The following is a 15,262-nucleotide window of genomic DNA, read 5'->3' as shown; positions in this document are numbered from 1 at the left end:
TAGGTGGGGCTGAGAGAGCTGTGACAGAAGCTGCTCTTTTTCAATAACAGCTCTTATCAGAACTACGGCTTGCCCAAGGTCATCCAGCCAGGTGCAAGTGGAGGAGTGAGGAATCAAACCCAGTTCTCCCAGATTAGAGTCTGCACACTTAACCACTACACCAAACTGGCTCTTTATACATTTACCTGCTATTTTGACATATTTATTACTTTACGACTGTTGACCTTATAACCTTAACTTATTTAGTTTTTCACTTTGCATAACTTAAACATCATCATGTTACATGTTAATTTGCTGTTAAATCCCTGTCTATAAGTTTAGAACCTCATCTACCATACCAATGTATTTGAAAAAGTGTGCTTTGCACACGAAAGCTCATACCTTGAATAAACCTTTTTTGGTCTTAAAGGTGCCACTGGACTCTAAATTTATATCAGCAGAAAGGAGAAAATAATAGGGATTTATTTGATCAAGCAGTAGACCAGAGCCATCTGTCAGGTTCACAAAAGGAGATGGCTCAGCAGATGTATTTTACAGGGATGCAGGAGACTTGGGAGAAATCCCAGTACTATAGATGCATATCGACCTGAATGACCAAAAACCAGCACAGCAGACATATATTTCAATCCCACAGCCACTATAGAAAGAAGTGAAGGAATACCCACAGGATCTCCTGTCCAGAGGATAAATTACAAAACCAGTGTCACTTTATTCTTCCCCAGTGGTTTATGTCCAGAAGAAGGACGGGAGTCTTGGCCTTTGTTTAGTTTATTGGGAACTGAACAGGAAGAGTACACCTGACAGACAGCCAATCCCTCAAATTTAAGATCCACTTAATGAACTAGGAGGCAAACCATGGTCTTAGACCAGGGGGAAGCATACCACCAAGAATATATCATAGAACAAAGTCGTTACCTGACTGCCTTTATTACACCTTGCAGTCCATATGCATGTGTCCAGATTCCCTAACTAATGCACTCTGCAGTCTTCCAGAGATGTATGAAAGAGTGCCTTGAAGATCATAGAGATAAAATCTGTGTTCCATACTTGGATGACATTCTGATTATCAGTGGTGCCATTGAAGAACTTGGGGAGAATGTGAGGAATATGTGATAACATCTACAGAAATATTGCATCAAACTCAAAGCTTCTAAGTGTAATCTCTTTAAAAGAAGTATACTACGTAGAATGGTGGTATCTGCTGAGGGTTACAGAATGGATCCAAATGACACTTTGGCAGTTCACACTCTAGCAGAGCAAGCCAGAGGGACTGTTGAGGAACTTTGCAAATTTCTAGGGTTCCTTTCATATTATCAAAAGTATACCCCAGACTTTTCTTGCATAGTGAAACCCTTGTATTATCTGCTGAACTGTTTCCCAGGATCTAACACAAATGTGTCTCACAGATCAACCCAAAGACGGAAGCAAATGGCTAGATATAGAGAGACTTCTGGACACCTGCCTTCCACAACCAGTAAGAACATAGGAACATAAGAGATGCCAATGTTGGATCAGGCCAAAGGCCCATCCAGTCCAACACTCTGTATCACACAGTGGCCAGAAATACCAGTGCCATCAGGAGGTCCACCAGTGGGGCCAGGACATTAGAAGCCTTCCCACTGTTGACCCCCCCCCAAGCACCAAGATGACAGAGCATCACTTGCCCCAGAGTCCCTATCTATACTTTGTGGCTAATAGCCACTGATAGACCTCTGCTCCATATGCTTATCTAATTCCCTTTTGAAGCCATCCATGCTTGTAGACACCACCACTTCCTGTGGCAGTGAATTCCAAGTGTTAATCACTCTATGGCTAAGGAATACCAGAGCATATCAAATGAGCTACTTGGCCATTTAGGACAGGCTCCAGTAATGGCATATCCAGATATGTCATTCCCTTTTATTTTACATGTGGATGTCTCCAATGAAGACTTGGTGTAGTTCTCTATCAAGAGCAGGAAGGCTGACATCAAGTTACAATGTGTGATTCAAGAACACTCACAGCATGCAGGGGAACTGGAATTTGTAGCCTTGAAGTGGGCAGTCACAGATAAGTTCTGAGACTAGCTGTATTGTGCACCCTCATTCATGGCGTACAGTGGTAATAATCCCTTAATACGCCTCTTTACATCTAATTTTGACATATGGGCAGGGAAATTAGCTAATTTCAGTTTCAGTATAACATGTCACCCAGGAAAGTCAAATGTGGATGCTGATGCATTATCTAGAATGCCACTTGACATACAGGTATACAACTCAGCACATCAAAGAAATAACTATGGATGTAGAACAAAGTTTGAGTCCAGTGGTACCTTTAAGACCAACAAAGTTTTATACATGTGCAAAAGCACACTTCTTCAGACAAACTGGAATGAACTCTCCTCAAGGATGTAGTTAATGACATTTCACAATCTGCAGATGAACAGAAAGAGGGAAATGTCTCCTTGATGACAGCTGTTGCTTTCAACCCACTGGTCATGGAAGATTTTGCAAAAGGGTTTGCCTGCACAACTGGCAGTTCAGAAAGAAAATCTTCGGATCTCCCTGAGGCCATGAAACATCACACTCCAACATTCTGCAGTATAAAACTTTGAGACGTAAACCCACTAACTTTACGTGCAATGGAGATAGATTCAGGTGGGTAGCAGTGTGGGTCTGAAGCAATAGAATGAAGTCTGAGTCCAGTGGCCCCTTTAAGACCAACAAAGTTTAAGAGAAAACTTGTAGCAAAACAGGCCCAAAAGAGACAACAACAGAACACCACTAGTGGTCACATACAGCTCTCAACTCAAAACAGTTTAATGCATCATCAGTGACTTACAACCTCTACTAGATAAATGGCAGTTCTCTTTCACGAGTACTGGGGGGGCAAATCTTTTCTTGCACACAGACAGCCCCCCAATCTCAAACATCTCCTCACCCACAATAATACAACATGTAATTTGAACATAGACACTGGTACCAGAGCTTGCAATAAAATCAGATGCCAACTTGGCTGCCACAATCACCCAGACAACACAATCACTGGACCTAACACCAACTACACCATCTCAGGCTTATTCACTTGCTCATCTTCTAACATTGTATATGCCATTGAATGCCAACAATGCCCTTCAGTTCTCTTCATAGAGCAAGCATATCAAACCCAACGCCAAAGGATAAATGGATACAAATCTGACATCAAGAACCACAAAACTGAGAAACCCGTAGGAAAATATTTCACCCTCCCAGGGCACTCAATGAGGGACCTCAAAGTAGCTGTTTTACTGCAAAGGAATTTCAGAAACTAGACTAGACTAGACTAGAATGGGAGATTCCTGAATTACAAGTTATTACAACACTCAGGACAACGGAACCTGAACTGGCAGAGACTGATCAAGACAGAGATCTTGGAGTCGTAGTAGATAACTCACTGAAAATGTCGAGACAGTGTGTAACTGCAATAAAGAAGGCCAATGCTATGCTGGGAATTATTAGGAAGGATATTGAAAACAGATCAACCAATATCATAATGCCCCTATATAAATCAATGGTGAGACCTCATTTGGAATACTGTGTGCAGTTCTGGTCACCACACCTTAAAAAGGATATTATAGCTTTGGAAAAAGTGCAGAAAAGGGCAACTCGAATGATAAAAGGGTTGGAACACTTTCCCTATGAGGAAAGGTTAAAGCGCTTAGGGCTCTTTAGCTTGGAGAAAAGACGACTGAGGGGTGACATGATCGAGGTTTATAAGATTATGCATGGGAAAGAGCAGGTAAAGAAAGAGGTACTTTTCTCCCTTTCTCACAATACAAGAACCCGTGGGCACTCCATGAAATTGCTGAGCGGTCGGGTTAGAACGGATAAAAGGAAGTACTTCTTCACCCAAAGAGTGATTAACACATGGAATTCACTGCCACAGGAAGTGGTGGGTGCTACAAGCATGGACGGCTTCAAAAGGGAATTAGATAAGCATATGGAGCAGAGGTCCATCAGTGGCTATTAGCCACAAGGTGATCCAGCATTGGTGTCTCTTATGTTCTTATGTTAACCGCCAGGGCTTAATCAGGTTCTAATCTCACTACACATGCTAAATCACTTAATTCTCACTTATACCCAGAATTAAACTTTGTTGATCTTAAAGGTGCCACTGGACTCAAACTTAGTTCTCACATCTGTTGTTAACTCTTTTATTATCTGTATGCTAATTTGCTGCTATACACAGACCTTGCCAACTGCATGATTCCAATCTTAGCTGTACTTCTACATCTTGACTCTAATGAACCCTTCCTGGCAAATAACCCCCTCCATCTATATGTAACGCTTGAGGAAATCTGTTTCAATATATTTGAAGAAGTGTGCATCTACACATGCTAAGTCTCTCAGTTCTTGCTTATACCTAGAATCGAACTTTGTTGGTCTTAGAGGTGCCCCTGGACTCAAACTCAGTTTTCATATCTGTTTGCTAACTCATGTATTTGTATGCTAATTTGCTGCCATTCACAGGTCTTACGAACTGTTTTAATCCAAACTCAGCTATACTTATCATCCCAGTTACTTATGCATCTTATTTATTTTATTACATTTATACCCCGCCCTCCCCGTGAACGGGATCTTGACTCCTTCCTGGCAACTAGCCCGCCCCCCACCTCTATGTAAGGCTTGAGGAAAACTGTTTCAATGTATCTGAAGAAATGTGCACGCACACAAAAGGCGGGATATAAATCGAAAGTAATAAATAAATTCATTCAACTTTGTTGGTCTTAAAGGTGCCACTGGACTCAAACTCTGTTCTATAAGTACAATGAAGAATGTTCCACTCTGTTTTGGGAACAGAACAGATTACATGTAAACAATGAGAGCCTGCTTTGTCGGAAAAACAAGTTAAGAAACCAACTAGTTTAATTTGCAAAACACAAGCCTTTGGTATATTGTGAACTGCACGAGGAAATGGGACACCTAGGTGGGGAATGGGTTTCTGTTTAGTGTGAGAGTGGGTTTTTTTCTTTTTGGCTTCACATGAAAAGAGGCATTGAGCATTACATCACCCACATTTGCAGCTGTATCAAACAAAAGAAAACATGCCAGTTGGATAGAGCTCCACTTGCCAGTAGGGGCATGCATTCAGCTGTATCTGAGCGAAAAATATACTAAAAAATACCTTACCAGTGTTTTTTGTTATTATTTAAGCTGAATGCAGATCAGAGAATCTGTATACTGGAATAGCTGATCCTCAACTTTTTTTGACTTTCCCCCAGGTATATTCGGCTATACCAAATAGCCTGTCTGTGCAGGGAAGTTGGGGCAAAATGCTCTTCCCAAAATTAAAATGAGACTAGAAGGAAGTAGCAGGGCCATTAACCAGTTGGACGGGCACAGAAATGCCCCACCAATCTCCCCGCTGTCATTCTGAATCCACCTGCACCAAAATACCTCTACAGAACCCTTGTACAAGTGCAGCACAAGGTGATGTTGAAGGTGATGACGTGGTGTGCTCAGGTTCACTCACTGAGTCACCAGCCACTCAGACCAAAACTGCATGCTGAAATTAAAACAGCAGCAGCATGAAAACTGTTCTTCATTTTCATAAAGATGAACGGATAGGGCAGGGCAATGAGACCTGTGTGCCAGACGGAAACCAGCAGAGCCCACAGGACCACCATAAATAATGAAGCTAATTTGCTGTGAAACATTCTTCTCTGCAGGGGTGGGACATATAGGAAAAGAACAGATTAGCGAGGTATTTGAGTTTTAGGAGACTACAGGATGCAGGATAAGGAGAAATTGAATGTTTTCTAAAGGGAGTAAACAGGGAAATGATGACGTGTTCAATACAGATGTCCAAAGGGGAAGATTGATACTCTCCAGAGCAGGCAAGCACGGATGGTAAATTAAAGGAACACAGAGGTGGGAGGTGGGAAAGGGAGAGCCTGCAGTGAAGGGCAGCTGCAGCACCTGGGTTAAGGCTCCTTCACTGAGGCAGGGATGGTTGGTGTGTGCTGCTCTTGCTGAGAGAGGAGGATCAAGGTAGACACAACTCCCTCCCTCTCACTTTCTGATGCTTTCCCTGGGGGAATGGTGCATAAGGTTTCTCTGGGTTTGCCCTAGGCTTATGAAGAAAACAAAACATTACTGAGCTTCTGTGTATCGGGCTGGCCTTGGTTCAGGTGGGCTAGCAAAAGTGCCTGTCCACCTTGCACTTCTGAGTGTTCTGCTGGGCTTCTACTGCCCTTGCTTCTTTAAAAAAAAAACTTTACTGGGATTCTCTGGTGTGACACTGGTTAGTTCTGTTGGGGTTGCACTGCTGCCACATTGGCACTGGGTTGTGCTGCTGAGAACTATTTCATTTATTCTGCTGTCCATGTTACCCCTCTACCCCTCCTTCAGATTGTGATTGTGTGCTTGACATCAGTCTTGCTGAGCTGGCATTTGCCACAATGACACTGGGTTCTGCTGCTGGGCAGTCATAAATTGGCACTGGGTTCTGCTGCTGGGCACTAGTACATTGCACTGGTTCTGCTGTCCTGGAAGAAATGCCCCCCCTCCCATTTCTACTTCAGATATCTTCAGATTTTACCTTAGTCCTGTTGGGTTTTGGCACTGTCACAGTGGCACTGTTTCTGCTAAGCACATTGTACTGTTGCTGGCTCTGCAAAAATGCTCCCCACACACACCTCACTCTCTACTGCAGAGATTCTCTGGGACATTCTGCTGGGCTTGTATTATCTTGCTATTTTTCCCACCATTGGAAACAATTGAGGATGGGGGCACCTTTTTGCATGCCCATAGAATTGGACCCCCTGGTCCAATCTTTTTGAAACCTGATGGTTGTTTTGAGGAGAGACTCCAGCAGCTATGCTGCAAATTTGGTGCCTCTACCTCAATCCCCTCCCCCAGACCACTGAATATACCCCAGAATATATTTGCCATTGACTTTAATGGTCCTCTAGGATATAATGGACCTGAAAAACTTCAGGATTCCCAAATATTTACTGAATCCAAATACCATACTGGTACTGGGATTCTGGAATATCGGGAAATACCAATATTTTTCAGGTCCAATATACACCTCAGAGCACTGATGATCCCCTGGCCTCCCAAGAATAACTTGCTACATTTTTATTCCAAACCTCAGGAGAGATCGAAGTAAAATATAAAAATGCAGCACCTTTCTTGGTTTTCTATAGTAGGGCTCTCAGCCACATTCTGAGGTTCTGATCCAAAGCTTCATTTGTCCATTACAGAAAGATGATTTGCCCCCAGAGCTGGATGGATCTAAATGGATTTCTGATGGCTGTAGTAGATTTTCCTGCTGATATGGCCGGCACTCCAGTTGATATTCCTGGTTGACCTCTGGGATGTGGGCAAGGGTCAGCCAAGGCACACCTGCCTGATTCAGGCCCACATTTCCAGACTCTGTAAACATCTGGATGGATCAGTAACTCTGATCAATCCAGAGACCTGACCTTTGCACATCCTGCACCTATGGACATGTTAAAGAAGGTAGCTTGTTAATTATTGTACCAATGTAAGCATCCTTAAGAAAATCTCCCTAAAAGTCTGTCTTCTCTGGTTTCTGTACGTGAGCCCCAACCTCAGCGCATGGTGGGTAGGGGGGAAGCAGAGTGTGCATATAATAAACTCTTGCTGCCTGGAGAGGCAGACAGATTTTCTCTACCCTCAAGAGAGTTGTCTTCTGTGATTCCTTCACTGGGATGAGGAAATGACCGAAGCAGTTGACACAATTGATTCTAAGTGCCCTCTTTCAGGTATTCTATCCTGGTTATTCCCTTGGTATGCTGAGGAGCTGCAGGCTATGAAAAGACAAAGTAGATGGCTAGAGCGACAGTGAAGACTTGTGATGAATCTAGCAAGACATGGGGCTAGAGCTCACTTTAAAACCTACTCCATAGTGGTGATAGTGGAAAAGAAACAATACTTCACCTCATTGTGTCCACACAATGTAGACTTGCAGAATTCTTCTGGGTGGTCAGAAGACAATTGGGATCTGGCCTGTGGGAGAAGGTGGCCTGCTGTGACCAGTTTGTTGAACACTTTGTGGATAAAATCTCTTGTATCAGTACCAATTTGGACCCTACATTAGCAGTGGGTGCCGGCTTGTCCAGTTCCATGGGATACCTTTCAGATATTTCGGTCTATGGATGTGGACTGGGTTCTTGGAAGTCTGAGACCTACCATCTGCTTGTCTTGTTGGGTAGGTATTTTATATTTCATGGTTTCTCTAGTCGAAAGTTCAAAATAACACTGATAAAATCTTCCACATTATTTAATAGAATGAAATTAGATTTCTTCAGAAATTTCAGAGTGATAAATGCTCTCTAAATCTTGATTTTAAGATTGTTTTATCCTTTTATTAAAGAATTATGAGGAGAAATATCCAGGCCCAATGGGTAAGAAGAAACTGTTCTCAGTGTTCTGGTCAATGAGTACATTGTTGATAAGCACTTGGGAAGTTCACTCTTATTTTTAATTATTAAAGTCTTTGTTTTATTAACATACATGAAATTAAATAATTTTCAGTGAAATCCTAAGTAGTGTTACACCCTGCTACGCCCAATTTACTTCAATGGACTTCATCGAGACTCAAGATGGATCAGAACCACTTTATAATGGTCCCTCGTAACCCTGAAAGGGATCGTAAATGAGCATCATGGTCAATGGTGTCAAAGGTCAGTGAGAAGTCAAGAAAAACTAACAAAGTCACACTCCTAAAACTCAAGAAGATTGGACATCTGAAGGCCTGTGTTTTTCCCCTCCAGAAGATAGACTTTTGGTGCCATCTAGTGAGAGGACGCAAAATAAGACAAACTATTCCTGAAAAATCTCACAGCAGCGTTAAGAGGAATTTCCTTCTTCTTTACTCAGTTTCTCCCTTAAATCCAATAATCCATTCCTTTTCCTCTTTCAAGGAATTTGGAGTCTGTTTTGAATCAATTCTGCTTTGATCAAAAGAGAAATTCAAAGAGAGGTGGGGTAAGAAGGGAGGTTCTACAAAGTTTCAGAATTTCATTCTGCAGATGCTCGGGGGGGGGGGCAATGTCTTCCCAAACCGTCCTACCCTCCTGCTAGAGAACCCTGTGCTGAGTTACATAAAAACAAATCCTTCAAGAGCTGAAGTTCTAAAAGGGTGTACAGAGATGTAACAGAAAACTACAAAGAGAAATACTTCTTTTGAAACAGAAAAGGGGCACCAATAGTTATATGTTAAAAAAACACCCAGATTTCAGGGGGGGGGAATCCACTGCCCTAACAATGCTATCTTTCAACTAGACATTGGACTTTGAGGCTGTGTTCAGACCAAAATTCAGCATGTGTACTTTCACAAATAAGTGATGCATATTGGGGCATACTGGGAGGAAAAATCACCATCTTCCCCGGGCTGAGAGCCACAGGGTTGTACACTTCCTATTTGAGAAAGTTGTCTTAACTATAATGTACATTAGTTGTGATAGACCCCCACCTCCAGCTGTGCAATACAGAGGCCTGCTAGTTGAGACTAAAACATAATGGAGCCAGCCTTGTTTTACACAGTGGAAACCCAGATGCAACCATCAGGAAGAGGGTAAAGAAAAAGATCATCTGGGGTGGAACTCCTAGCCTCTGTCACCATCCAAGAGAGGGGTTCTCTCATCCTCTCATAAGAACATAGGAAGAGCCCTGCTGGATCAAACAAGTGGTCCATCTAGTCCAGCATCCTGTCTCACACAGTGGCCAACCAGTTCCTCTGGACAGCCAACAACAGGGTAGAGAGGCCCAGGCCTTCCCCTGATGTTGCCTCCTGGCTCTTGGATTCAGAGGTTGACTGCCTCTGAATGTGGAGGTTCCCTTCAGTCACCATCGCTAGTAGCCACTGATAGACCTATCCTCCATGAATCTATCCAACCCCCTTTCAAAGCTTTCTATTCCTGTGACCATCACTACCTCCTCTGGCAGAAAACACATTTTAATCACCGACTGTGTAAAGAGGTATTTCCTTTTTTCCATCCTGAATCTACTGCCCATCAGCTTCACTGGATGCTCTCAAGTTCTAGTATTTTGAGAGAGGGAGAAAAAAATATTTTTGTCTACCTCATGCATAATTTTATAAATTTCGTTCATGTTCCTCCTTAATCGTCTCCTTCCTAAACTGAAAAGTCCCAGACTCTTCAGTCTTTCCTCATAGGGAAGGTGCTCCAACCCCCTAATCACCTTGGCTGCCCTCTCTTCTGTACTTTTTCCAACTCTGTGATGTACTTTTTGAGATACGGTGAATAGTACTGTACACAGTATTCCAAATGAGCCTCATCATAGATCTATACAGGGACATCATGATTATCAGCTGTTTTATGTTCAATCCCTTTCCTAATAATCCCTAAAATGAAACAAAGTGTTGGGGTACCCAGATACCCCAGCCCCCCACTGGAGCAACCCAGGGCTTAAAAAAAAAAAAAGAAGAGCTGGTTTTATACCCCACCTAATTGCAGCCTTGAACATATGAAACTGCTCTTGGGAAGGGAGGCCCTCGGAGGGGAACAGAAAATGTTTCCAGGCCTTGGGCCTGTAGGCAAACCATACCAAGACCTACATTGGTGGCACAGCCTAGCAAGCAGTGCCAGGCAACACTCAAGAAGAGCTCTTCACACCCCAGAATGGTACAAACTTCCTGTCCTGATCTGATCTGCCTGTACAAGTCTGTGTCACATTCAGCCTGGTAGCGGGGACAGTTCGACCAGTGCCTGATTAGCCAGTTAGAGTTAAGGCTAGAGTTCTGGGCCCTCCATTTCTCAGCTTAGCCATGCAGTGCACAGGCAGGCTCAGTGCTTTCAGAAGGCGAGGTAAGGCAGTTGCCTAAGGGCGTGAACATAGAAGGGCGCCGCACTGGCCTGCCACCCCACCCCCTTCCCCCGTCAAAAGCCCTGCTCTGCTCCGTTAGCCCTTGGCCTGCTGCCCCGGCGAGGCCATTGACACAACGCCATTGGCGCCATTTCCTCACTTGGTGCTGGGAGGCGGGAGAGGCGGCCAGCCACGTCCAGTGAGTGCGCAAGGCAGGATGTGCGCAAGGGGGCACAGTGCGTGGGCCTGGCGGGGGCCACCTAGTTGAGTGCCAGCCAGGGGCTTCCTCCTTCCTTGCGCTCTCCTTCCCGGGTGGCTGGGCAGCTGGGCTTCATTGTGCACGCAGGGGCACCATGAGTTGGGCCACGCCGGGCTTCTGTTTCCTTCCCTCCCTCCCTCCCTCCTCGGCCTTTCCTCCCTCCCCTGCCTGCTGGGCCGGGCAGAGCCGAGCACCACAACTCTCATGCTCTTGAGTGCCGCCCCTCACACACCCCCATCCCACGCAGCCCCAGGAACTGGCAGCACGCGAGGGCAACGGCAGGACGCCCCGCCACAAAAGGACGGAGGAAGGCAGCAGGGGAGGGACATGCAGCCGCACACCGAGAAGGGCTGCCGATGGCACTCTGGAGAAGCTCCAGTCCAGGTACCTTCTGATTCTGCCCAGGAGGTGGGCGTTTGGATGGGGAAACTGCAGCCTGTGCTGGGGGGCGGGGAGCCACTTTTTTAAATGCCTGTTGAAAAATGAGTATTGCCTACTCTGACTGGCAGCAGTTCTTGATTGTCTCAGGCAGAGAGGGTTTCACCTGCTGCCTGGAGATGCCAGGGATTGAACCAGAGAGCTTCAGCATGCAAAGCACATGCTCTCTGCCACTGAGCCCTGGTTCTCCCCCCCCCATAGCACCTCCCTATTGAAGATGCTGAAAGGAGGCAAGAGAATGGTGTCTGTGGCTAATTTGCATTGAGAACCAAAAGGTTAGGGGAATCAAAGGACCAAATAGTTGGATGTCTCTACAAAAAAACACGTATTTATTACAGTAAGGTTAAAAACAGTTATAGGCCCAAATAATAGCCTCAAATCAGAATAAAACCACACATAAATATCGAACCTAGACCATATGCGACTCTGACATATGAATTTCGTCCAAATGGCCTTCTTCAGTGGTCAAGTGTAATTTATATTCGATATTTATATATGATTTTATATGATTTTATTCTGATCTGAGGCTATTGTTTGGGCCTATAACTTTTTAACCTTATTGTAATAAATGCATGTTTTTTGTATATTTGTTTATATCCTTGTTTTTTGTAGAGACATCCAAGTATTTATCCCTTTAATTTCTATTTCTCTAACCTTTTGGTTTATCTTAATTCAAGTTTTTTTGGGTTAAGATTATTTATTTATTTATTTATACCCCGCCCTATCTCACGAGTGGGTTTTTGGTTTCTTGTGGCTAATTTGCACTAGTGGCTTCCCAATTCACAGCTTTGGCTACAATCCTATGCAACATGTTTCCTTGAGAGCAAGCCACACTGAAATCATCAGCTTAGGCTTCACAGCACCATCCTGCATTGAACCAGCTGACAAGGCTGCAAAGTTTGGCAACTATTTCAGTTGACCATACTGAAGCATCAGCGCTTGACCTGAAGGAATTGGTGACAAAATCTGCTAAAGAAAAGGCACGCAGAATGAGATTCCGATGTGCCTGAAATGGAAACATTAAAGAGACTTAAATTTCAACATCACAATTAACAGGATTTTCCAAAATGCTTTATGATTTGTGTTTTTCTGTTTGAGAGAGAAAATCAGAGATTGTATTACTTGTTCTCACAATTAAAAAAAGAAATTAGCAATTTCAATTTTTTTGTTTTTCATTCTTTCTAAAATGCATTTATGTCTGAAGATTGGTGGGTGCATGGGGGGGGGGAGAACGTAGCCTCACCTAGTGTGCAAAAAAACCTTGCACCAGCCCTGTGCACAGGAAGACCTTGGGCTAGTCATGCTTGGCCTACTCTACCTCATAAGGTTGCTCTGAGGAGGGGACAGGGAGGAAAATCCATGCATCCTGCCCTAAAGCCTGTAGAAGGACTGTAACATATTAATGACATTTTCTTTAAGAGCGGGACACGGAGAAGTTCTTTCTGTGAGAAGCACCCTAAGGCATTTTAAAGTGGTTAAGATGCTGAACTGCAGGCTGTGGAAGGTCAGTAGTTCAGCAGTTCGAGACCCGAGTTGCCGTATGACGGTCTCTAGTTCCAGCTCCTGCCAACCTAGCAGTTCGAAAGCAAGAAATTGCAAATAGATAAATAGGTACCACTTTGGTGGGAAGGTAACAGCGTTCCGTGCGCCTTGGTGTTTAGTCATGCCGGCCACATGACCACGGAAACGTCTTCAGACAGCGCTGGCTCTTCTGCTTTGAAACGGAGCCCTAGAGTCAGACTCGACTGGCTTTCGAGGTAGGGAACCTTTACCTTTTTATACAAAACTACCCCTTGGTGGTATGGCTGAGTGATGATGGCTCTAATACTTAGGCTTTGTTTAGTACTCCAGGAAGAAGAAATACATTCAGCATTGTAATGTATCCAGTCCAGACCACGTGGCCTGCTTTGGCTCCACGCGGTCAGGCACAAACCTCGAGCTTCGCTCCAAGAGACAATGGACTATGCGGATCCTAGCCCGCTCCAATCAGGGGGCTAGGTTCCTGGCCGTGAGCCTATGGGACTCTCGGCCACTGTAAATAACCTATTGGGAAGTGGGGAGGGTGTTTGGGGTGGCGGTTTCTCGGGGAATATAAGCCGGCCTGCGAGCCAGCCAAAGTCGTCTTGTTCCTGATCGAATAAAGTACGCTTTGCTGAAATCACTCTCCGTCTGCGTACTTTTCACTGGCGACGATGGTGGGATCATCTCCCTCTGAACAGAGACCACATTCTGGACATCACCGTGAGCCGCCGCGCCAAAATCGCCACCGCCACCGAGCGTCTTCGAGAAGCGGTGCTCACTGCACCGCTCCTGAGCTCCGAGCATCGCACTGCTGACCCCATGAGCAGCTCCACACCGCTCCGCCTCTCCGCAACACCGAGCCTCGCACCGCTGACCCCAAGAGCAGCACTGCACCGCTCTGCCATCTACACCGCTCGCTTCCACGTGGAAACCGTAAGATGGCTGCCGCATCAGAGAGCCTCCCAGTCTTCGACATCTCCCAACCCTCGCAGTGGGAAACCTGGCTGGAAACTCTCGAGAGCCACTTCAACATCCACGGAGTGGTGGATCCAGGTATAAAAAAGGCGTACCTGCTGCGCCACTGCGGGATGGAGACCCATCTCCTGTTTAAGGACTTAATAGCGCCCAAGCTGACCAAAGACGAGTCGTACAGCTCTTTGGTCAAGGCGCTGACCTGGCTCCCAAAACAACTAAGTTTGTGGAGCGCCTGGACTTTTTTGCGAAGGTCCAGGGCCCCGACAAGACCGCCTCAGATTTCCTGGCGGCTCTGCGGCGGGGCACAACCAGGTGCTCCTTCTCCATCCTAGCTGAAACTCTCCTCTACCAGTTCCTCGTGGGACTAAGAGAACCGAAGCTTCAGAGGAAGCTGGTAAGCCAGGACGACCTGGACCTGGAGAAGGCAATCCGGGAGGCCACTGCATACGAAAAGGCCCACCAAGACCGCCACGCCAAGGCAGTCCACTGCATGCAAGTGACAGCAGGTTCCGACGCCTCGGACGAGAACGAGGTGCACCAGGTCCGTCGTCGGTCATCTCAGCCGTCCGCCAACGTGGGCAAAGCCTCTTCGAACGCCTCTGCCCCGTGCACCAGCTGCGGAGAGGGTCATGAGCGCCAGTCGTGCCGCTTCTGAAACGCAGTCTGTCGGACCTGCAACAAATCGGGGCACATTCCCCGGGTTTGCCGCTCCAAGGGACAACGGCAGAAGTCGTCCGCCCACCAGACCGGAGCCACCCATCGACCTCCACACCATATCGGCCCACTTCCCGCAACACCAGGTCTGTAACTTGCCCCCCGATGGCCCCAACAAGATGCATGTTACGGTTCTTATAGAGGGATCCCCCTGCAGCATGGAGATCGACACAGGGTCAACCTACTCCATTATCTCCGCGAATACGCTCCGCATGCTGTGTCCGAAGGGGCCCCCACCCCTTCAGAAGCCGCGGGGTTTCCGGTTAAGCGACTTCAATAAGAACCCCATGGCGGTGCTGGGCTGGGGCAAGTTCCGGGTACAGTTCCAAGACTTTAACGGCACCCTAGACCTGCTGGTGGTGGATAGGCCTCTCTCCAGCCTGCTGGGACTCTCTTGGTTTGAGGCTCTGGGACTCTCTCTGAATGGAATCCACCAGGTCGGGTCACGGGATTTTGGCGTGGTGTGCGCGGAATTTCCCCGTGTTTTTGATGGCACACTGGGACACTTCTCTGGGCCCCCCATCTCCCTGGATCTCGACCC

The sequence above is a fragment of the Gekko japonicus genome, unplaced genomic scaffold, assembly GCF_001447785.1.
Source record: "Gekko japonicus isolate JY-2015 unplaced genomic scaffold, Gekko_japonicus_V1.1 scaffold3141, whole genome shotgun sequence".
In the NCBI taxonomy this organism is placed as follows: domain Eukaryota; kingdom Metazoa; phylum Chordata; class Lepidosauria; order Squamata; family Gekkonidae; genus Gekko; species Gekko japonicus.
Note: the sequence above shows the minus strand (reverse complement) of the source record.